Source organism: Rutidosis leptorrhynchoides, chromosome 2 (genome assembly GCF_046630445.1).
Source record: "Rutidosis leptorrhynchoides isolate AG116_Rl617_1_P2 chromosome 2, CSIRO_AGI_Rlap_v1, whole genome shotgun sequence".
Taxonomy (NCBI): domain Eukaryota; kingdom Viridiplantae; phylum Streptophyta; class Magnoliopsida; order Asterales; family Asteraceae; genus Rutidosis; species Rutidosis leptorrhynchoides.
The window spans coordinates 561,509,882-561,536,877 of record NC_092334.1 but is presented as its reverse complement, the minus strand read 5'-3'; positions in this window follow the sequence as shown (position 1 = coordinate 561,536,877).

The following is a 26,996-nucleotide window of genomic DNA, read 5'->3' as shown; positions in this document are numbered from 1 at the left end:
TAGAAAAATGGATCTAGCTTCAATGGATCCTTGGATGGCTCGAAGTTCTTGAAGCAGAATCATGACACGAAAACAAGTTCAAGTAAGATCATCACTTAAAATAAGATTGTTATAGTTATAGAAATTGAACCAAAGTTTTAATATGATTATTACCTTGTATTAGAATGATAACCTACTGTAAGAAACAAAGATTTCTTGAGGTTGGATGATCACCTTACAAAATTGGAAGTGAGCTAGCAAACTTGAAAGTATTCTTGATTTTATGAAACTAGAACTTTTGGAATTTATGAAGAACACTTAGAACTTGAAGATAGAACTTGAGAGAGATTAATTAGATGAAGAAAATTGAAGAATGAAAGTGTTTGTAGGTGTTTTTGGTCGTTGGTGTATGGATTAGATATAAAGGATATGTAATTTTGTTTTCATGTAAATAAGTCATGAATGATTACTCATATTTTTGTAATTTTATGAGATATTTCATGCTAGTTGCCAAATGATGGTTCCCACATGTGTTAGGTGACTCACATGGGCTGCTAAGAGCTGATCATTGGAGTGTATATACCAATAGTATATACATCTAAAAGCTGTGTATTGTACGAGTACGAATACGGGTGCATACGAGTAGCATTGTTGATGAAACTGAACGAGGATGTAATTGTAAGCATTTTTGTTAAGTAGAAGTATTTTGATAAGTGTATTGAAGTCTTTCAAAAGTGTATAAATACATATTAAAACACTACATGTATATACATTTTAACTGAGTCGTTAAGTCATCGTTAGTCGTTATATGTAAGTGTTGTTTTGAAACCTTTAGGTTAACGATCTTGTTAAATGTTGTTAACCCAATGTTTATAATATCAAACGAGATTTTAAATTATTATATTATCATGATATTATCATGTATGAATATCTCTTAATATGATATATATACATTAAATGTCTTTACAACGATAATCGTTACATATATGTCTCGTTTAAAAATCATTAAGTTAGTAGTCTTGTTTTTACATATGTAGTTTATTGTTAATATACTTAATGATATGTTTACTTATCATAGTATCATGTTAACTATATATATATCCATATATATGTCATCATATAGTTTTTACAAGTTTTAACGTTCGTGAATCACCGGTCAACTTGGGTGGTCAATTGCCTATATGAAACATATTTCAATTAATCAAGTCTTAACAAGTTTGATTACTTAACATGTTGGAAACATTTAATCATGTAAATATCAATCTCAATTAATATATATAAACATGGAAAAGTTCGGGTCACTACACCATCATTCTTCTGCAAAACTGTTCTGATCAATTATAAACATCACTCCATCATATACAAATCAAAAATTTAACAGAATCAATTAGGAAACAGAACCGTTATATTTTTTTTTAAAACTCAAACCCATTAAACCTCTAATTTGATTCGAAGCAAATTGAAGAGAAGTAGGAATGCAGAAAGCTTCTAAATCATGTCGTGGATGTTTCCTTCAATTTTCAGGTCCCAAATCATCATATTGATTGCGAATCTTTCGAGTCAAACTTTAATTCTAAAAAGTCAACTTAATTGTTCATACAAAAATTCGAGTTCTCTGTTGTAATTTAGGTTCAATTGAGGATTTGGAAAGTTTACATGAAAGATTTCCAACATATTTTATGTTATAAGGTTAGTCTAAAAGGTTCTTGATTTTGAAATCATATTTTTTTTTAAAACCGCGACAGGGCCTGGTGCGTTTTTTTTTTAATTTTTTTTGTTTTTGTTCTTCAACTCAATTAGTCGTAATACTTGTTGCTGTGATGTATATGGAATCCTAAAATAAATATATGTATTAGTTGTTAGAGGGGTTTAATCTCTAGGTCGATTAGGTTAGGAAAAGAAGAAGAAAGGAGAAGATGAAACATTTTCAATTTAAATAAGAAGCTGTTTGAGTATAATTCAGAATAACAAAATGGAGCAGCTGGTTAAGGTGTTGTTCAGTGGTTCGTGGGGTCATGGGTTCGATTCCGGTCTTGGCCATTCTTTTTGGAACAAATGTTAAAGGGTATATATCCATTCTTTTTCTTTATTATTATTATTATTATTATTATTATTATTATTATTATTATTATTATTATTATTATTATTATTATTATTATTATTATTATTATTATTATTATTATTATTATTATTATTATTATTATCATTGTTATTATTAGTGATACAAACTATTAATATTATTATTATATGTATAAGTAGTATAATCATTATTATTATTATCATTATAGGTGTAAATAATATTATTAGTAGTAAACTTATCATTATTATTATTATTAACATAAATATCATTCTTAACAATGTCATTATTATTATTAGTATTATTATGATGAATATGTTTAATATTATTAATATCATGAAAATAATATAAATTATTATTATTTTCACAGATATTAGTATTAATATCTTTTTATGAACCAAATTAACATAAATAATATTAGTTATATTATCACAAGTACTATTATTATGTAATTAATAAAAATCGGTATCATGACTTTCATTAATAAGTAAAATTAATATATTTTTTTACAAGTATTATTATTGATATTATATTATTATCATTAAATAGAGTTATTATTAACATTATTACCTTTATTAGTAATATTAAGTATTAATATTATTATTATTTTTGCCATTACTAAGATTATGAAAGTATTATTATAATTACTATTTTAACAAACAAATGATATATGCTTATATAAAAAATAAAATAAAATACATTTAATACATATAACATAACGAAAAGTAATATTCTATATAACAAAATAAATATATGAAACATATATGTTATTAATAGAAAAAGTATATAACTAATAAATTTATATATATATTATTATTCGATTACAACTATGTATATTAATAAATATACAAATGATATAGGTTCGTGAATCCGAGGTCAACCCTGCATTTTTCAATATAGTCATATGTATTTTTACTACAAAATACATTAGGTGAGTTTCATTTGCTCCCTTTTACTCTTTACGTTTTTGGGCTTAGAATACATGCAAATGCTTTATTAACTGTTTTATAATATTTATATGTGTGAGTTCATTTGATTCCCTTTTACTCTTTACATTTTTGGGACTGAGAATACATGCGCTGTTTTTATAACTGTTTTACGAAATAGACACAAGTAATTGAAACTACATTCTATGGCTGGATTATTAAACTGAATATGCCCCTTTTTAAGTCTGGTAATCTAAGAATTAGGGAACAGACACCCTAATTGACGCGAATCCTAAAGATAGATCTATGGGCCCAACAAGCCCCATCCAAAGTACCGGATGCTTTAGTACTTCGAAATTTATATCATGTCCGAAGGAGGATCCCGGAATGATGGGGATATTCTTATATACATATTGTGAATGTCGGTTACCAGGTGTTCAATCCATATGAATGATATTTTTGTCTCTATGCATGGGACGTATGTTTATGAGAAATGGAAATATGAAATCTTGCGGTCTATTAAAATTATGAAATGATTATTTATGTTAAACTAATGAACTCACCAACCTTTTGGTTGACACTTGAAAGCATGTTTATTCTCAGGTACGAAAGAAATCTTCCGCTGTGCATTTGCTCATAATAGAGATTTACTTGGAGTCATTCATGACATATTTCAAAAGACGTTGCATTCGAGTCGTTGAGTTCTTTAAGATTTTTATTAAGTCAATTATAGTTGGATATATTATGAAATGGTATACATGTCATCAACTTTCGATGTAATGAAAGTTTGGCTTTTTCAAAAACGAATGGAATGTTTGTAAAATGTATCATATAGAGGTCAAGTACCTCGCGATGTAATCAACTGTTGTGAATCATTTATAATTGATATGGACTTCGTCCGGATGGATTAGGATGGGGCGCTTCAGTCATGACATTGAGCTTAATATGATCCAAGTCCTCCTTTACCAGCTCATTATGCTGAGAATCGATGGCAAGCTGAAGAAACCTCGGATATAGCAGAAAAGGATCAGATTTGAATTTGTTGTTCTCAATCATGTAGTCTAAGATCACTCCAGAGATATTGAATGGTAGATTTAGAATCAAGGCAACCATCATTGATTGCATCACAGAATTCAGCTCATCGTGTCCTTATCTCCTTGAACTCAAACAGTGAACGGTTACATGAGCCAAGTATCGGAAAGTCGGACAGAACCTAGACTTCAGCACCTTGGACTTGGTCAAATATCTAGTATACTTGCATCTCTAGAAACAGACTTTAACTAATCCCATATTTAATCTCGTTTTCATTTCAGCCGAGTCGCCGAAATTCCATAACCTTCTGATATGCCTCACAGTAATGACAATGGGCCTCCCTTGACCTGTGCTGTTTGAAACATCAACACGACGATCACCATCCATCATCTTAGACAAAGAAACATTCTTCCAGAACTCACGTTGATGTGAGATATAAGCAGGCACTTCGTGAGAGATAGCCTTCAAAATGCGAGACCTTTCTTTGATTGAGACTTTGTGATTTGTGGCCTTCTTTGATTGAGACTTTGTCACACGGCGAGGTTTCGACCTCTTCTCAGCACGAGGACGACTGGAACCAGAACCGGCAGCCTCACCAGTAGGAGTATTAGTCATTGGAGTTCCAGACATAGCTAATCTGTGAAAAACACACAAAATATCGCAAACACAAGCGTTAATAAACAAAAAAAATATATTCAAAATTAGGGTTTCTGATGTGCATCCGTACGGTTGCATGATGGTTTAACACAGTTGCACGTGTAACCGTACGGGTGCATGGCCAAGTCACACGGGTACACAATCAAAATTTAAAATTTGAATCATTTGTGTAACCGTGCAGTTGCACTAAATAGTACCCCGGATGAAGGTTCAACTGTGCGGTTGCGAGTTGCAACCGTACGGTTGCATTCATAGTGTCTGTTAGAGTTTTCAAAATCCAAATCCATCAAAACCTGTGTTGATCATCACAATAACAATTGATATAGCACCTAAATCATCCGACTAACATGTTTTGAACATCAATTCCAGTTTAAATACATCTATTCTACGTGTATTGATTCAAATTTCTTTTAAAACTTAAACATAATCAAAGCTCAAGTAATAGGTGTCGATATGTTACCTTGTATTGATGAAAATGATCACAACAGCAAGTAGATTCTTATAATCAAAAGCAAAAACTCATTCCACTAACTTTGTAAATTAAGATGAATCTACACTTAGGATTTTATGAAAGCACAAGGTTACACCGGTTCTGACCCACCTTGCAACCGTGCAGTTGCAAGGTTGTAATCGACCACTGTTTATGCAACTGTGCGGGTGCAAGCTGTACCCGTACGGATGCAATTTTAGTCCAACAAAACTTAGTCCATGTTTATCCATGCGGTTACTGGGTGTAACGTGCGGTCGGGTGCACAATCTAAAATTAAAATTTTAACGTTTAAGCCCCGTCTTTCTAGCTTTCGATAATTTCCTATTTCGACTTAACGAACTATTTCAAAGCAATCATCCACACTAGAATTCTCAAATCTATCCATTTCTATGATCCCATTCCAATTTAGAATAAGTCAAATAACCTAATACCCGACTTATTAACCTTTTCCGTTTATTCGGATCTTTTACGCTTGCTCACACCCCCTTGTCCACATATACAGAATTTATGAAATAACCACCAGCTGTTATGCAAAACTATATAGAATGTAACATGCAAAAATGCTAAAACACATTAAAATCTTTTTGTCTTTTTCGAATTAAGATGCAATCTATCTAAAAGTAAATGCATTCATATACAGCATGATGAAATAACCAATGAGCTATCCACATAGTGAACATTACAAGCATGCATTTGAAAACTAAATAACTTGCTATCTTTCTTACATAAACAAGAACTAATTTAACAATTTAGCTACACATAAACACATATCTTTGTGAGAAGAAGAATTAATCAATTTTTCAGGAATCAGAACTGAACTATCATTTGCAAATTTTACATCGTCAATTCTTTTTGTTCAGATTTTAAGTACCTACACTCTTAGCTTTTGAAAATCAATAAATTCGTCAGAATTTTCTTCTGGACATATTGAAGATCACTATAGCATTTAATTACTTGTACATATTTCTATGTCTGCTTAAATCATAGACTCAATCCTCATTTGAGATCGCACAATTTATTAGTTAGTCAATTGAGCATAATAATGATGATGACTTCAAGGACAGAATGATTTGAGTTCTCTATATCTGAAACTCTGACACTTCTCCCCCTCGAATGTAGATAACTTAAATCATTCTGATCAGCACAATGTTTGATCACCTTTCTCATTTAACTATAGAATACTTTGGATGAATAGACATTTAATTTAAAATTTATATCCCTGATCCTTTGTTGTGGATGTGGTGCACCATCTTTATTGAGATGCATTCTAACCTATATACATGAATAAAACATAACTTTTTTTTTTTTTGATTTTCTGATGTTGCATATAACATAAATAAAGATAGACACAAAAAGAAACAAAAAGTAGAACTTTGATGATGATACACCACTTCTTTATTGAAGATGAATCACATTGCAGCCCTAATTGTTGGTGCGGAAGTAGTCTCCTCTGATTGTAGACCTATTCTCAAACCGATTAATGTATGTGATACAGAATTGCACTTTTCAATCCATCAAACCGAGAACACCCCCCTTTGGATACCTGAATGACCTACTAATGCGTTTTAGCCCAAGCAATAAAGGCAAATAGAAACTGGTATACATTCTAACAGAGTAAACTCACCTTGTGGACATACTCGACAATCCTTCACTATAGTATAAATCGTAGTAGGGGAGACCTCAACTCTCTGTTGAGTTCCTGAATGATTGTTTCTCAGTACATTCTCAGTGATAGGTAGGTGACTATCGTCAACCGCTGTAAATCTTTCCATGATTTTCTTGTCATGATTATTTACTTTATGTTTGGATGATCATCTCAATCCAAAATTCAATCGTCAAAATTTTTCAATATTCATCAGCTAATCATGCATTACTTACTATATACGCAAAACGATTAACATGCAAGTTCAGTAATACAATCATTTCCCATTTTCACATAGCAACTTTTCATTTTCTGTTTTTCAGATTTTTTATGGCCTTTTCATTTTTCAATGTTTTTGTATTTTCTGATGAGGTAATTTTCTCAACTATTCTACTAAACAAAAAGCAATGAAACACGATATTTTTGGTTTTTCAGTTTAAAATGCATAATAGAAAATAAAATGATCATGCAAAACAGGAAAAAACTAACTAACATGCAAAAATAGATGCAACATGTAGATGCAAATATACAAATGTTACAGATTGGGTGGTTACTTCAATAACTCCCTATCGGACACGACCTCCACCCTTTCTTTCACTTCTAACACATTTAACAAGAATAGAAAATGAGGTCGGTCAAAAGCCTTAGTGAACAAATCAGCACGCTGGGTTGTGGTACCTATTTGTAGGACATCTATTAATCTCTTTTCATAGCAGTCATTAATAAAATGGTACTTGATCCCTATGTGTTTGGTCTTGGAGTGGTTAACAGGGTTTTTAGTTACATCAATAGCAACAGTATTATCAACATAAATAGGAGTGTTAGAAATATGCAAACCGTAATCCCGTAGTTGTTGTTGAATCCAGACAACCTGAGATGTACAACTTGCAGCAGCAATATATTCGGCCTCACAAGTAGATTGTGTAACAGCTGTTTGTTTCTTACACTGCCAACTCACTAGCCTGCTACCCAGAAACTGACAACCTCCAGAGGTAAACTTGAAATCTATTTTACATCCTCCATAGTCAGAGTTATTGTAAGCTGATAACTCGAACCCATCCTTCCGTGGATACCATAAGCCTAAACTTGGAGTTTCCTTAAGATAACGCATGATCTTCTTTGCAGCGAGCATATAATTCACATTCGGTTGTGCTTGATAAAGAGCACATAAACAACTCACAAACATGATATCCGGGCGGGATGAATACATCAAAGAACCAATAATAGTCCTATATAGAGTCGGGTTGACTTTTGGCCCTGTGTTTTCTGGTGTAATTCCGTGATTCACTAATAGAGGATTCTTGGCAACTCGTTCATCTTCCATCTTGAACCGGCTCAAGATTTCAGCTACATACTTTGATTGATGTAGAAAGATGCCTTTTTCCGTTTGATCAACCTGTAACCCTAAAAAGAAATTAATGGCCCCCAGTGAACACATCTTGAATCGTTTCTGCATTACATCCTGAAACTCATCTACCATTTTCTGATATGTAGACCCAAAGATGATATCGTCCACATAAACCTGCACCAGCATACTATCATTGCCCTTTTCTTTGATAAACAGAGTCTGATCGATGGAGTTGCATACCAAGCTCTCGGGGCTTGGTGAAGACCATACAACGCTTTTTCTAAGAGATACACCTTTCTGGATGATGTGGATCAACAAAGCCCGGTGCTGAGTCACATACACTGTTTCCTGAAGAGTGCCATATAAGAATGCACTCTTGACATCCATCTGAAACACTTTAAAACCTTTAAATGAAGCAAACGCCAAAAACATTCGAATTGCTTCCAGTCTTGCGACCGGAGCATAAACCTCATCATAGTCTATTTCTGGAATCTGCCGATACCCTCTGACAACCAATCTTGCTTTGTTCTGGATCACGATACCTTGGTCATCTTTCTTATTTTTCAAAACCCACTTCAGGCCATACGGTTTACAGCCCGAAGGTGGAATTAACAAACGCCAAACAACCAAATGATTAAACTGTTGAAGTTCTTCCTGCATAGCTGAAATCCACTCATCGTACTGCAATGCATCTTTGACATCTTCTGGTTCGATTTGCGACACGAAGCAACAGTGCGCATTCCTGAAGATTCTTCGGTCTGATTCAAATGAGTATAAAAAGCAGTAACAACAATAGCAGAGGGTGTCGCACGTTCATCTAAAATAGAAGGTCCACCTGTCTGAGCACCTGAAACACCTGCAGGGTCAAATACATAATCATCAAAATATTTCGGGAGAGATACCGTTCGACTAGACCATCGTAGTCCGTCGATTTCCATAGATTCTTCCATAGTGGTCTGAATAGGTTCTCAGTCGTCATTTGAATAGGTACCTCATTCATCACATCATCAAATACCTCATCAAGATATTCATCCTCCCCTTCATATTGTAATGTCGTCTCCTCTAGTTGAGGAACTGAATTATCAAAATCCGATTCATCATTTGTCCCTGTCACCGGTGCACTTTTTTTTAGCAACTATCGGTATATTAGTTTGCACACGCACATCAGACATGCGTTCAGTGGCGATACGCATGTTATACATCATTTGTGCTGCAAGCTCATCAACCTCAGAGTTATGCTCAGGTAGATGGAAAGATTCAAACAACTCATAATAATCAAAAACTGCCATGAATACCCTTTACCAGCTTGAATAAATGTGTGTCTTTGAACATCGATTTCAGTATGTTCTTCAACACACCGAGAGTCTAAATTGTATACCCCTTTACACGCATTCCGATAACCCAAGAACCTTCCTGTAACAACTTTTGAATTGAATTTTCCACCAGTATCTTGAACCATAATGGTACAAAGAGAACCAGACGGTTCAAGATGTTTGATATTTGGTTTTCTTTTCTGCAGCAGCTCCCTATTCATCGTATAACACGCATTCGAAACTGCTTCACTCCAAAATGTAACAGGTAATTCTGAGTTAGCCAACATGGTTCTGGCAGTCTCAATTAAAGTTTTATTCTTTCTTTCAGCTACTCCATTATCTGAGGAGTGTACGATGAACTGAATTGTTGTTGAATACCTCTTTCATTACAAAACTCTTCAATCTTCTGATTTTTGAATTCGGTCCCATTATCTGTTCGGATCCTTCTTACCCTCAACTTGTATAACATTTCTAGTCTCGTGATCAGCACCTTGATTTGTTCAAACGTATCAGCTTTACTTTTCAGCATCACTACCCACGTGAAATGCGAGTATTCATCGGTATCCACTAAGCATATGAAAGCCCAGTAATACTATTCTTGTTGATTGGACCGAAAATATCCATATGAAGAAGTCCATGAGGAGTGTCAGTAGAATGATGTTTCTTAACTTTATGTTATTTCTTCGCTTGCTTCCCTTTCTTACACGGCAAACATCCATCAAGAACATGAAACCCTTTGACATTAACGCCTTCCACCAAACTGTTGTGAACTAAGTGATTCATTTTGCTGAAGCTCAGATGACCCATCTGTTTATGCCATAAAATAGACTCCTGCTCAGTAGCCTTGAACACGAAAGCCTGCTACCCTGTTGCTGCCTTAACATAAGCCTTTGATATATCCAGAATATATAGGTCTTGACATCTTGGTACTGTCATAAGAATCATGTTCTCTGAAACTTTATAGTCTTTTCGCATTATATAACACTGTTGCTCGTCAAATAAAACCTCATGCCTTTTATCACAAACTTGAGAAACGGACAGCAGGTTATTTGACATTTCTTTCACATAACTCACTTTATCAAAACTGACCGAGGAATTAGAAATCATCCCTTGAGCAGTTATAAAACCTCCCTGATCACTCACATAAGAAACAGGCCCACCTTTTATTGATTTAACATCATGAAGCAGTGACATGTTCCCTGTCATGTGCTTGGACGCCCCACTATCCATAATCCACGTATTTTTGTTTGAACTGTAGGTGACCTGCACAAATAAAGAAAAATTATTAGTTTAAGGGGGATACCCATGCTTTGTCGCAATGGGTTTACCGTTAACATTAACAAGCTGCTCATCTTCCCTGTCATTACTAGCACCCGAGCTGCTAGCCCCGTTAAATCCCTCCTTGGTCTACCACATTTGATTTTTATGTAACGGTTTCTTGAAATAAACATTATTTTGAACAACCTTTGTATCATTTACTGGTTTGGACGGATTTGTAGCAATCACATGCTTTTCAGACTTCCCAGAGCTAGATATGTAAGTCATACGATTCTTTGGAGGAGAATTTGATCTAAATTTATGAAAATTCTTAGGGGGACTCAGCTCAATTCTCCTCCTGGGGGCAATGAACCTTTTCGGATAATTTATTGCCCCGTGACCTCCCAACCCACAGTGAAAACGCGAACGAGTAGTTTCTATAACATCATCCCTATAGTAAGAGTTAAACCTAGGGTTGCATGCAGGTGGAGATCGAGGTCTTTGAGGCCTTGGTGGTGACCTCGTTTGCACAGGCGACCTCTCAGGAGTTCTAACCGGAGAACTTTTAGGTGGAGGAACATATTTTGGCGGTAAGTTACACGCTGGTTTCAAGAAGACCTCCTCCTCAAAACTAGGACATTTTACAAACTTAATTGGGGATCGGTTCCTAATTCTGATTGGTCTCTGATTAGCCGGGTTTTTCAAGATTTTGACATGCTTGGGGTTAGGGTTTTCTATCTTCTGAGTCTTATCTACCCCCACCTTAGGAGTCTCAGTTGTATATACCCCTTTACCCTTATCCTGTTTGGTCTCAATAGGTTGAATCGAAACATAATCCTCCCCAAACTATTTCTATGGTGGTGAGAAGCTATAATCATGCTCAAACGGTGGAGGACATTGTTTATAATCACTACTAGTTTCCTTCCCTCCTATATTTTGATAGTACTCTAAAACAAATGCAAAACGCTTGTAGATATATGCCTTATCCTTTTCAGTCTCATAACTAATGCTAAAGGATTCTTTAGCTCTCTTAAGGTCATCTATCTCAGCAATCTGTCTCACTATGGTCTAAGTATTTAGCATCACATTCGATTTCAAATCAGTCACTTGGTCATCTAAGGTTTTAGTGATTTCCCTAAACTCTTTCTCTCTAGTTTTAAAGATCAAGTTATCTTCATAATGTTTCTTAAGAACCTGATTACCTTTCTTAAGCAATTCTATTTCCTGTTTTAAGGCGGTACAATTATTATAGTTTAGGAAAATCTCAGTCAACTTCTTAACCTGTTCTCCTAAAGTAACACATCTAGTGCAGGTCTTTATAGATTTCCTAAGTTCTTTAAGTTTCAAGCCTACGCTAACACAATTATCATAAACAGTATTAGTTTCAGATTCTACCTTAGATTTGTTAGAAGAATCTGCCATGAAAGCATAGAGACGTGTAACATTTTCCTCGCCTTGACCAGACTCTGATTCAGATTCCGATTCTAATTCTTGAACTTGAGCTATAGAACCAATTTCCAACTTTTCCATCTTCTCAACATTTTCCTTTCGAGCAACATTCCCAGTCGTAATACCATCAGATCTTGAACAACTACCAGAAGATTGACAATCATTCTCACACAATTTCCACGATTCATCATCCGAAGATGACAATTCACTATCTGTCCACACATCACCATCACTGTAAATGGCCCACTTAAACTTTTCTTACACCCTTTTGTTCACTATCCCTCGACGCAAGTAATTTGGCCAGTACCATGCTCTGTCAATTCTTTCTTCAATCTTGCATCCAAGGCATTTCCACAACATGTCTCGTCCAACACAACCCATCTTCTCTCTCTCAGCTTTCTCTTTCTCAACTTCTTCATCAGTCATTTGAACTCTCACAACATTCGCATGATGATCATAGGCATCTGTCACATCAATAGACCAATCATAAACCTCATCTTCATACGTTGCAGCTAAAGCCTTTGTGGACTCTTCTGCAATAGGTATGTTGATCTTAGCTGTAGGTTCTCATTTCTAATTGTGAAATGGATTATGAAAACCTAGTTGCTTCAGCTTACTACAGTTTCTCTTGAAAAGACTGTAACAACCCGACTTTTTCGACTTGCTTTTGTGCTTTGTGCTTTCACGAAACTGCGTATTTGTGCGTACTGAACCATACTATACTCTGGGATCTTACTACATGTGGATTACTTTCGTTTATATGTGAAAATGTGCCTTTAAGTACGTAGGTTACTTAACTTGATCCCCGGAAGCCTTTACGACCGTTAGTGTCACTTAACGTTTAGAACGAGCTATGTTTGTCGGTACACGTTTAACTTTGGTCATAATCGGAATATTATGACTACGAAATACTAATTGTTATTTTATAATAACAATTACTTGGGCTTTTTTGGATGCTTAATTACGCTTAGTAATTTACTAGAACACACTAGTTAGTCTTGTTGGACTTTCTACCTTGTTGGACTTTAGCCCACCCTACACTAGCTAGTGGACTATTTAATTAGCCCAATTTTAATAAGTTAGTGACCCATATTAATGTAAGATAAATGCCCATTTATTAGAGGGAACATACTAGTATTTTTGTTAACCATAATCACAATTGTTGCATGGGATCCCAACATAAGCACCAACTTTAGACAACCATTAACCAAAAAGCAAAAGTTATCCCCCTTTTCCCCTCCCTAAGCCCGCAGTCACCACCACCTCCCCACACCCTCACCTCCTATAAATACCAAGCTAATTCCATGCATTTCACACTTGATCTCATTCACAATTTACACACACTTACTCTCTAATTCTCTCTCTAGTCTTTCTCACTCTAAAAAGTGTAAGTTTTAAACTTTCTTCTTCTCGTTCTTCCCTTCTCATTCACGACATCATCATCATCAAAGGGTCTAGCTCTTTATCTTTTAGATCTTGTTATATCTTGTAGATTCAAACTTGAATTTGAATCCTTCAAGAACATGGAAGATTCAAGCTTTCTAGCTTTGAATCTTCACTTATTTTGTTACATCTAAATCTTGTAGCTTTTAATCTCTTTATTTTGTTGTAAAGATTCAAACTTGTGTTTGTGATCTTCATGTAACTTGAAGATCTAGCTTCATGCTTCAAGGATCTTCAAGAACAACCAAGATTCAAGCTTTCTAGCTTTGAATCTTCATTTCTTTTGTTGGATCTAAGTTTTCTAACTTATGATCTCATTATTTTGTTATAAAGATCAAAACTTGTGTTTATGATCTTCATGTAACTTGAAGATCTAAGCTTTATGCTTCAAGATCTTCAAGAACACCAAAGATTCAAGCTTTCTTGCTTTGTAATCTCATAACTTGTGTGAAAAGGATCCAAGCTCTCTACCTTAGGGTTCCATTACTTTTATTGATCAAGTTTGTGTTCATACTTGTTTGATTGAAGTAAAGTTTGTAGCTTTAGTTGTAAATAGAACTTGTATTTGTGTTAAGACTAAGAATATGATGTAACCTTGGTTCATCATCCTTCTAAAACTCTTAAGTGATTTGTATTCTTACTTGGTCTTAACATATTGTATGTTGATGGTTGAATCTTGGTCAAAGTGATACTAACACATCAATGAGTTGTACAGTTGAAGCTACAAGCATCAAGGATGAGAACCATGATGAGCATCAAGCACCAAGAATCCCACTGGAGCACTTGTTTACTGTTTTTTAGGGTCTGATCAGACTCTCTGGGCTTCTGGAAAGTTGATTTCTGATCAGACTCTCTGGGCTTCTGGAATGTTGATTTTCAGATAGTTTGTTTCGAGTAGATGACTTTTCGTTTAGGCCTCGCCTAAATCCGATATACGGTTTATGATTTATAGCCTTCCGAAAAGTACTACGCCTTTGTAACGTTGTGCTGAAATTTCTGACTTACTCGCACTTAAACCGTCACCACGGTCAAACAAAGACGAGTTAGGTTCTGAAAATTGGTCAGCGGTTAGAGGACTCACATACGGAGCCTTGGCCCTTGACTACGCATCTTTTCGATTTGTATAGAGGTCGTAACAGCTGTCCAAAGTCAGTCTTTTGTTTCGATCTGTAAGATCCTGAGTTTTGTGCATCAGAAAATGTTCCTGAAAGTGTCAGTAAATGTGTGCATCAGAAAGCGCCGCTAAAAGTCTACCTAACACTTATGCATTTTCAGAATTTACATCAGAATCAGACTCAGACAATTTTAGTCCCTGAAAGAAGTTGCTGTTTTCAGTTTCAATTATAGTGGACGCCGTCCAGATTTTGGGACGCCGTCCACTAACAAAAGGTGGGACGCCGTCCAGCCATTTTGGACGCCGTCCAAATGGTCTGACGGGCCAGCTATTGTAATTTGTCTAAATTAAAAGGGGTACTTCGGTCTTTTCACTTGTGGACGGTTTTTATACCCCATAACTGATCTAGAACTCATTCTTATCCTCTTTTCCACCAACCAAACTCTAGAGAGAGAGAGAAGTTTCTAGAGAGAGGAAGCTTGGGTTAGTGATGAAGATGGTGATTTTTGCCCAAATTGGAAGCGGGTTTTGGTTCTCCTTGATGTTTCTTGTTACTAGCTCGGTTTTAGAGTTGAGGTAAACCCTAGATTCGATTTAATTACTTTGATTTTTATTTGGGGTTATAGTTTGTGCTAGTTAGGGTTATAAACCCCATTCATGGTGAAATTTGGGGGTTTTGGGCATTGTTAGTGTAAGTGAACCCGATTATTGGTGGGTTAGGGTTTGATGACGATTTGTAAGTATTTTTCATTGGTTTGAGTGTTAATCACTAGATTGTATGTGTGTTGGTGATTAGATGTTCATAAGAACATGTTAGTTGGTCAAAATGGGTGTTAACCTCAAATTGTTGTTAAACTAAGTTTTGAGTCAAGATTTGAATAATCAAGTACGTAAATGCTTGGTTCATGCGTTAAATGGTGTTTTGGAAATATAATCACTAGTCGTTAGTGATTTTGGGCGTTTTTGGGACTTATGTCAAAATGGATGTTAAACGCTTTTGTTAAGTGTTAAATTATGTTTTTTTGAATGTAATTACTCGCGAGAAGTAATTTTGGGTTAAAATGATGTTTTAACATAAGTCAAACGTGGTCAAAAGCAATACGCGTCAATATTGCACGTGTTGGGGTTTTTGGTGTAATTGACGTTTGAAATGATTACTACCTAAGTAGTAATTTAGTATTAAGACCTAGGTTGGTCTAATTGGTGTAAAGTATGATTTGGTTTAAATTGTACTTTGTTGTGTGGGTTTGAATTACCACCCGAAGTGGTAATTAGTTTGTATCCATTAGGTGTTAAATGGTCGAGTTTTGGTGAGCAAGGTGCAATCCCTCGGTTAAGGGATGTTTGTGTCGGATTCTCTTTTAGAGAATGGCTATTTATGTGTATATTGTACCTATGTGTGATACAGGTGGTTACTTGCTCGGATTTGAGGACGGAGATCATGTTATACATGACTTGTGCGGGCATTCCAAGGTGAGTGGAATAATTATATATGTATGTATATGATTTATTTGCTTGTGGGGTATGGGTTAAAGTTTGATGTTGACGATACCATATCCTAGAGTATATTGTTTGTTCGTATTGATGAGGGTTTAAGTTCGATGTTGACGATACCTCATGTATGGATTTAAAGTTCGATGTTGACGAAGCCAGACCACTATTGTAGTGACGTTTGTATGATGAGGGTTTAAGTTCGATGTTGACGATACCTCATATGTGGGTTTAAGTTCGATGTTGACGATACCACATTTATTAGGACGAATGGGGATTAAGTTCGATGTTGACGATACCATTCGTTGGGCTAGTCTTGGGACTTGAATACTAATGGATGTTGTGAACATCAATGTTTTATGTGTTGTAGTGTAGCATATTGTATTTCTCGTGTTATATGCTATTGTTGTGCTAGCTTGTATTATCGGAGATTTAGCGTTATACTTTGCAATGGTATGCTAATTAAAATGCTAGCGTGTATGAGGAAATTGTGTAAGTGTGTGCAAGTAAGTAGATTATATATGTATATATATAATTATTGCATTCACTAAGCTTTATGCTTACTCCTATCGTTTTTTACCTTTTTACAGGTATTGTGTTATGTATCTAGCTAGTTGTTAGGTTAGATGCGTAGGAGTGCTTGGGCTCGATGGGGTAGCTTTTGGAGATATAGACACGGATTGGGGATTTGGTAGTCCCCGGGATTATGCTCTTGGTATTAGGTTGGGTTATTGAGTCTTAACCCGTATTTATGGTGTAAACACTTTTAATTAACGTTTGTGATGTAAAACTCGATTCTATTGAGGAAATCTCTTAATTATAATTATTATAGTATGTTGTGAACGTTTCATTTGAAAGTGTCGCGAAGCGGGTTTTTCGCCCGCATGAATTTGTAAAACTGATCAGGAACTTTTAGTTCATTTAGACGCCGTCCAAATGGCTTGGATGCCGTCCTGGTTTTCTCTGCTGGACGCCGTCCAGATAACTGGATGCCGTCCAGATGGTCTATATATAAAAAAATTTAAGTCGTATTTTTCATAAAACGAACTTGGGTCGTTACACGATCTCTATTCTTGTTAAACTTACCTTAACTTTGATGAATGATAATGATGATGATGATGATGACAATTAAACTTAATTTATGCACTTTAAACTTATGGGGACAACATACTGACCTAGTGACCTTTGACTTAGGTTGACGACCTTTCGGACCGACTTACTACCTGCATACGTTTCATATCGACTTTTACTGCTTATTCACTGTGAGTTATAACATCCCTTTACTACTTTTACTATTTTTGGGACTGAGAATACATGCGCTTTTTATGTTTTACATACTAGACACGAGTACTTAAACTTTACATATGTGTGGGTAACATAACGGCACAAAGATTCCCCTTAGCTCGGTAACGTTTAATCATTGGTTTCCTAACTGTGAACGCGAATTTTAGATATGGATCCATAGGGTTTGACATCCCCACTCGGGCTAGTCGCGCTAGCATTCAATGGGTGTTTAATACTTCGAGGACAAACGCACTCGCCAAGTGCACTTTAGGGGGTGATATACATACGTTAAGTCTAGTTACCTGGTGCCCATGGTTAAGCATATACTTTTTATACCGATTTAAACTGCTGATTGAAGCATTGAAATCTCGTGGTCTACATTAGTTTACTGATTACAAACTGTAGCTCACCAACATTCGTGTTGACTTTTAAGCGTGTATTTCTCAGGTGCTTAGACGATGTTGCTTCCGCTGTTAAACTTGATGTTATGGACCTGCTGTGTTAGATTTTCGCTGCATTACTTAGAGATGTGTCAATCATGAAACTTTTATTTTGCATTCGTAACTTATGTTATTTTCAAACAATGGCTTTGTAACGACCTTTGGGTCACATACTTATGTTAACGCTTCTATTCATAGGAAGCACATTATCTTTTGTAAAACGTTATATTTTTATGAATGCAAAACTGATTTTCAAACAGCATATAGTGTTTGACCTTGTAATGATCCTGTTGTTGATGAACCGTATACGATGGTTTTATACGGGGCGTCACATTTGGTATCAGAGCATTGGTTGTAGGGAATTAGGTTGCATTAGTGAATCTAGACCAGACCAAGTAGGATTCACTAATAGGACTAATCTACAACTTGCTCGTTTACTTGTTACTGCTTACTACTGCTGCATGTTACTGCTTACTTATACTGCCGTATGATCTTGCTGCATGCTACGGCTTACCCTTACTGCTATGTGAACTTGCTGTATGCTATTGCTGATCCTCGTTACTGCATGCTACTGTCTGCTTTCGATTGCATGTTACTTTGTTTAGTACTGTTGTTATTGCCATGCTATGTACTGCGGTAGACGATCTAGGTTGCTGTAGTGCCTGATTACGTGCTTGCTATATGTCTTACTGACATGGAAAAAGTTATTTTTCCTTGTTCAGATGTCGGACATGCCGCCCATGACCTTTGACTTCGAGAGTGACTCAGATACATCTGCTACCTTGCCTACGACTATTGCTGATTCACCGCTACCCTTCGGCGACTCCGGCGATTCTTCATACGGAGATAGAAGATACGCGTTTGACCTGATGGACATCTCGGACGAAGACGAGGATCCAGAGGAGATTCCAGCTCCACTCAGCCCTGGGCTCCTAGGAGCACAGCACCATTCCGGTGATGTTGTGATTCATGGGGGAAACATAGACGGTCCTTTCCGTAACGAGCTTGGACATTGGGCTAGAAGCACCGCTGATGGACGTGTGGTACTGATTTCACCAGGCAGATATTAACTTATGACCACCGGCCAGATGCTTTCTCCCGCCCACGATGATCCTGCATTACCTTCCGACGATTCAGACGGTTCATCATCCGACGACTCCAGCGAGGAGGATCCCGAGGAGGATTCTGAGAAGGACCCTGAGGAGGAGCCCGTGCAGCAGCCCTCTACCCCGCCGAAGAAGCGGTACCATTTCGATGGTACTGTTATTCCAGGGGTTAACGGAGGAAGACCGTTCGTGGACGCACATGGACAGTTGGTTAGGGTCACAGCCCGTAAGCGGGTCGTACTGTATCCTGCCGATCCATTCGTGCGTAAGACCGCCCGCACTGTGCCGTCTACATCTGCATCATCTGGACCATCTGCACCACCGGTGCCACCTGCACCATATGCACCACCGATGCCACCTGCATCCCCCGTCGTCGAGGAACTAGCGAGGGAAGTGCATGCCCTCCGTGCTCGGGTAACTGAGCTCGAGGACCAGATATCCCACCTGATGGACATCATTTACCCACCTTCTCCCTAGGACTATTGTATTAGGTTTCCTTATATATTCCATTTGTAGTTTCCTGTTTTTCATTAATGTAATGTACGAACCTCATGCCATTGTATGTAACTTTCTTATTATGAATGGAATTACTGTTGCTTGGCGTTTACTTTAAGTTATCACATGTTGGCTTTTGTGCTATCTGCTGCTGTTTGCCATGCTTAGTTATCGTGTATTGTGTTGTTTCTGTACTGTTTACCTTATGCTATGACGTTACCAATTATGGGATTTTGACTTAAGTCGAAACTTTTGTTTGGAAGATCGATGGCTAACGGAAGAGGTCCGAGAGAAATCCCCACCGCAGCTCAAATAGAGGAGATGATAGCTGCTCGAGTAGCCACAACTATGGCGAATGCCAACCCCCAAGCTCCACCGGCTAACCTGAACTTCCAGAATAGGTGTACTTTCAAGGAATTCCAGAGCAGCAAGCCCCACAATTTTAGTAGAACAGAAGGACCAGTTGGCTGACGAGATGGTTTAAGAAGTTGGAGTCTGTGTTCCGTGTGAGTAACTGCTCCGAGGGGAATAAGACTAAGTTCGCATCCTGCACTTTTTCGGATGGCGCTTTGACTTGGTGGAATACGCTCGCCCAGGCGCGAGGAATTGATGAAGCTTATGCTACACCATGGGAAGAGTTTAAGAGGGCTATGATCGAGGAGTACTACCCCAGAACCGAAATTCAGAAAATAGAAGCGGAGTTTTGGGAACTGAAAGTTGTAGGAACTGATCTTGATGGCTATAACAGAAGGTACTTAGAGTTAGCCCTGATGTGCCCCACAATGCTTACTCCGGAGTACATGTGACAACCCGACAAAATCGTCATTGTCGGTGCCGTTAACTTAGGTCCCGTTACGTGGTCATAGTCCCTAAATGAGACGCGTTTGACCAAAATTATGTCGCATTCATTTGAAACGTGCAAGACTTGCAAAGTTTAGTATACCAAACGGTTCGACAACAAGTTTAAGTTTACAAAAGATGTAAAGTAAAAAAAAATGAAATAAACTTGCGACATAACATAAGTTGAAAATCACGGTTGCTATAAATAGCATAAACATGTATGCTTTAAGTTTGAATCCAAAAGTGCTATCGCTAGCGTATGCATGTATGCTTGACTCCAAGCAAGTAATCAAAGTATGCGCGGAAGCATGTATCAAATAGCCAAGTATGAACCTGAGAAACATATAGAAAACTGTCAACGAAAAACGTTGGTGAAATCATAGATGTAGTAATAAACGTTATTTTTGAACCACAAGATTTAGTATTTCCATAAAATTGATCATCCAAATAGTTTGCATTCCAAAAGTATGTTCGCGAGCACCCAATTATCAAGGCTTAACTTTCCTTCCATATAACCCCATCACAATAGTGTTAGAACATACAGTGTTTCTCAAAAATACATTCCATCCGAAATAACGGTAGCGAACTGTCCGAATGAGGGTTTGTTAAACCCGTATGGCCATACAACATAAGTTCTCGCTTACACCCGGCAAGTGTAACTAATGATAATCGAATTGAGGATTTTTGTTCAAACTCGCTGTGGAATGTTTGTTTCATCGAACTTGTGTTCAAAACATAAAAGTAAGTAGTACAAGATGTAACAAGGTATATGTTTCTCAGCCCACGATTTAAAAGAATAAAAGTTGTTGAAAAGGTGGGACTATGATCTCACCGTAGTTGCATGCCAAAGTACTTGAAATTAAACGTTGTGCAATGAAAGTTGCTTAGCCTTGACCTAAACAAATAAGTCGTATCAATTACTGGTCACGACACAAGGTCGGTCGAAATGTGTTCAATTAGTTCTATGGCTCGTTACGACTCGAATAGTATAGCATGTGATTCACGTTGTCAAGTTTCATGCAAGAATCAAGTATAAAAGAAGATTAGAACGATTGCATAAACGTTTGGTTAAGTTTAACAAAAAGTCAAAATCAGTCAAGTCAAAGTCAACGAAAAAGTCAACACGTTCGGGTCGGGTCCCGAACTATTTTTCTGAGGTTATTATTCATATATAAGCATGTTAGAACAAGTTACATGTGAATCGGAGGTGCGTAACATAGCAAACATTTTTTGAAATTTGACAATGTAGGTCAGAAGCCAAACATGGCAAATGCCGCGCCGCGACCAAGGAGGGCCGTGCCGCGACACTTAACGTGGTCTGGTGCCTGGTCAGTTTCAATTGTTCAAGTCTAAATCCAATATTCAATTTAGCACAATTCACAAACCGTAAACACTTAGAACACGTATCTTATATCATTGGAAAGCTCTTTTGACAAGGAATACAACTAACCACTTTTCATCAAGCAAAAACATCAATTACAATAACTTAAATCTCGTCAAGTGATCATTAAAGGTTTATTTTCAAAGTTTCAAGTTCACAAAATGCATTTTAAAATTCGAGAATCCAATTCACACATATGATATGCCGTTTTGAAGGTAATGAAACATACATTACAACTAAACACTTACTAATAACATTTCATGGCATTCAAACATCGAAAGTTCATTTTAAGTCTATCAAACCCTAACCAAAATTCACAAAAATCAATAATCATATGTTTGAAGTTTTCTTAATCAACCTACGCATCAAAATGAAGCTAGTGATACTAGTAACACAATTAAAACATGAACTTTAACAATTTAACAACATTAACTCATCCAAAATCAAAGATGAAGCACACCCATTTTCAAGTTCATGCTAGTTACTCCAAAACAACAAATCGAGCAAACAAAACATATATTAATGTTATACTTGAGCCATAGACACTTACTAACACCATTTCAAGTATATAAAACGAATTTAGAGAAATCTAGTGTTTTAGAAATGTTACCCAAACGAGATGAAATTGGTACCAAAATGTAGAGGATGAAGAGAGGATCACGAATATGTAATTTATTTTGATGTTGGTCTCCTAGATCGAATTTAGATAATGAATGATTGAATTGGGTGTTTGTGTGTGTTCTTGAGATGGAGAGAAAAAGAGGAGTAAGAAAAAGAAATAGTGATAGGTCAGATCATGTTGAGATTGAGAGAAATGATAAGATAAAGAGAGATTCGGTAGATAGGAATGAGACTCGGTATTAGAGAGAATCGGTACAATTACATTCCACAGCTTCTAGAACTCAGTTACAATGCAATGGCTATCTAATTAGGACTACTTAGGTTCCTTATATAGCCCTCTTCTAAGGAACCTTCATTTAAGCTTATTTTCACATTAACACTATACAACTTCGGGGTCCTAACAATCTCCCCCTTAGTGTTAAATGTGAACTTTACAACATAATCCTATTTAAAACATCTAAATGAACTGTGTTCCTCTGAAGTGAACTTTAGATTTGAATCCCTTGAGATTCTCATATCTTCGTATATTCACTCTTGTTTTGAGACGAATTTTTAATCTTGTGAGAATGTATTTGACAATCTCAATGTCTTCAGTTGAATAGCAGTTATTGATCAATCTCCATCTCATGTACTTGAAAGCATACATCAACGTTCCGTCTGAGTATCTTCTGAAATCTGAGACTATGATGAAGATCTTTGTATAGTGAGAATTGACAAATACAAACCCATATGGACAGTCGCTCACTTCAAGTAAGGACATGTATCTTCGCTCTTCAATCACTTGATTTGGTGGTTTGATTCCGAGCTTTTTGTGTCCAGATTCCAATCCCAACTGAAAATCATGAACTGACATCCATCTCATCGAATCAAGAATAAACCTGTAGACTGCCTTCATTGCAGTAGCATGATAAATCGTTGCAGATTCATTCAAGTTAATCAGATAGATATAAATGAAAATAATGTCATCTATCTTCAGTTTATCAAAATCCGCTTCTGAGAATTGGTAATCCTCATCATCCATTCTTGTAACTTGAAACAATGGCATCTTCACTCCATCCTTATTAATCATCAAAATCTTATTTATGCTTTTAATCTCTGAACTTCGCTGAATTTGAAGTTTCTCTTCATTCTTCAATTTGAATTTTTCACGAACACTCAGATAAGCTTTGAGAAATTCTGGTTTCTTATGATATTTCGAAGCACCCAGAACACTCATTGATGCAGAAAGGACAAGATCAAAATCTCCATAAATTCTATATGCTTGTTGTTCAATGAATGGAGAACGAAGAATACTTTTCTCTTCATCCTCACTCAGTTGGTAATTTGCATCACGTTCAAGAACAATCTCTGCAATTTGAAAAAGGAACATTCAAATCGGGAGGAGTCGTGGTATCTTCTTTGCCATTAGAGAAAATCTCCTTTTCGAAGTGTATTCCAAATTCGTCAATTGGAGATATCAAATTAACAAATTGATGATCATTGAATTCATTGGCGACACTCGATGACCCCTTTAAAATATCTTCAATGTTGTCAAAGTTTTGATTGTCCTCTTGAGTTAACTCTTTCTCTGATTGATAAGCTGAATCCATAATCATTAACATTCCTGAGTCACCCTCTCTCTGACTTTCCGATTCATCTAGAAAACTTTCACACTGAATTTCTTCAATTTCATCACTAGAATCAGATATATCAACAACATCTTTATCCTTCTATTGACTAGATGTACCAGCTTCATAAGTTAATCTTTGAAAAATACTGGACCGATAACCACCTTGTCTATTCTCCCCCTCATGAAGATTTTCGGGATCGAAATCATCATGATCAGGCATGTGAATTGGTCCAGGTGACTTGCATGGAGATAAAGGATATACTATCCTTGCTTGCTCAAGATAAATCATCATAGTTTCGCGAACTTCATCAAGATCAATTCGTTTAGCAAACTCAGCAAGATAGAGCTCCTCCACCTCATTGTCAGAAAGATATTGTAATCCATATCTATTTGAACTTCGAGAAGGTGGCCCTGTTGGTGAAACAACAGTGTAACCATGAACAAAAGCAGCATCAGCAGCAACTGTTGAAGGCGATATCGGTGGAAGTGTTTGAGTTGCCGTGAGGGCAGGTAAGGATGATTGTGCGGTGTTATTCTTATATGTAGGGCTGTACGTACTACTAGTCAGATTCGTGTTATCCCCTTCTGATGGAGGTTGGGCAACAACCGGAGTTGTCACCGGTGAAGTTTCTTTCGAAGCATCCGCCTCCATGACTTTGGTCTCATGGGACTCTGACAAAGTAGTAGAACTACCCGTCTGTTTAGTTCTCGCAGAGATATTGCTATCCCCGACTCCTGAAATCATTGATATACCATGAGGTGGCACATCTCTTTCAGTTAAAGACTCTTCCTCCAGACCCTGAGATTCAGAATTCGGAAGAGAAGTGGTTTGAACCAATGGATCACTTTCATGAACCAAGGGAATAGTCTGCTGGAAGTCTGATAAATATCCTGAAGGATTGTCATTTTAACTCGTTTCCATGGGACGCGGCAGATCTTCCTCATCAAGATAAGCCGGACTTTGAGACCCTGTTGTACGTTGAGGTACAAGAGGATTTCCAGCTGATACGCAGGGTGCCTTTTCAAGATTTTTTGGCTCCCCTTCGGCCGTTCTGGACTTCAATGATTGAGTTACCTCAATCGATTGAGTCAACGCAGACTTTACTGCAGAGGAAGACTTTACTTCTTAGATGCCGAAGCACCTTGCTTTGTAGGATTTATTATTAAGTCCTATTTAGATTGGATGGGCTTAGTGGTCGTTTTACCATCCGTGCGTTTAGATATCTTGCCTACCGAAGCTTGCGTTTCATTTAGCGTAGGGCTTACTGTTATTCTTGAATGTGATACGGAGATGGGTGAGGGTGACCTAATTGGTTCTAAGTCTTGGTCCGTATCACCAATGGTTGGAGTAACTGTTTGGTGTACGATGGGTGTCGAAGTCCTAGATCTAGTTACTCGTTGGGTTGGTGGAGTCTGAATCATCTCATCAGGCATGTATCGAGTTCTCTTAGGAGAATGTTCAGGAGATGATTCAGATGCTGTTGCTGAAGTGTCACTGCTTACTTCGGGTGTTGTGGAAAAGGTTGGTTCAATCCTAGTTGGACTAGGTTCCCTGATATTCACGGGTTGAGCTTGGTGTACTACCCTAGATCGTTTGAGGTTTACCCTAAGTGGAGGATTATCTGGCCCGGGTGGTTGAACTACAGGTTCCTCTACAACCTCTGGGGCTGGAACCACGACAGGTTCAACTTGTTCTTGTTGTACCAGGTTCAGAAGAGGTATTCCTACAGCCTGAAAATAAGAACGCATACGAGCGTCTTGGGGTTCAGCTAGCCTCACTAGCCAATTTGGAATTGGCGTAGTGAATTGATTATCAGACACCATAGGGGTGTTCATCTTCAGCTCTCTAAACCTTTTCATCTGTAATCCATGTGTACCTGGTATAAAGATATTTGCATTTCTGCAAGCATTGATAGCATCATGGATAAAGATACAGAAAAACTTTTCGCAAGGGATGTATGAACCCCTTGGCTTTTCAACCTGTGCCTGAACCAAATCCCATATAAGTTCTGCATAATCAGGATTCTCTACTCTTGTGAATGAGTAGAAAAGTTGAGCATCGGCACAGTTAAGCTATCAGATCCACTTCTTGTCATCAACAAGCATCTGTTGATGATAGAGAAGATCACATACCACCTTGAATGCAGATATTTCTTCTGAAACTTAGCTGGTGGAACATTGGTAGCTCCAACATAAGCAAGATCAAAGACAGAAGTCATCATTTGCTGAGTAGCAGGAAAAGCAGGAGCATTCTGTACAAGAGGAAGTCTGAATATCCTCCTGAAGTCAGCTTTTATGAAACTCCTGAATCCTTGTACTCCCCTCAGCCTAAATTTAAATCTGGCTGGTTCGCCCTGTGGATTAGTAGCATTTGGTTGTGTGGCCTCCACAAATCTGATTGATTTGTTAAGAATATCCAAGTCTGTTTCTGGCACACTAACTGTGGAGCTCAGAGCAGGCCATAAAGTATGCCTCTCTAGAATTGCAGTCCAATATTTGCAGGGAATATTGGTTTCAGAGTTGATAAAGTGATTGTTCGCCATTTAGCTGTAAAGATAAGAAATAGAAGACCACAAGATATTTAACAAAAACCATATATCTCTATTCTTATTTGCCTTTGAAATCCTTTTTATATTTTTTAAATTTTAAGATTTTTATGATTTTTCAAAAATATAAAAGACTTTTATTCTCAAATATGAACAAATAATTGACAACCATGACATTCATATGATATTCATCTTAGTACAAAATCATCATGCAAAGTCAATTATATAACACTTAGTCAATTTCAGCACAATTCAAGCAGATTCGGTAGTTATGAAAACTTTAGATTCTGTAACCAAATAAGCTTGAGTTTTCATATCAGAAAAATATAGAATAAACATGTTAAGTGTTTGAAGATATAAATTAGAAACTTTCAAGGTACCAAGTTTCAGACTCGGTATCAAGAAGGAAAACCAGATTTGGTATCTTCAACAATTAACAGAAAGTCACTCAAACAT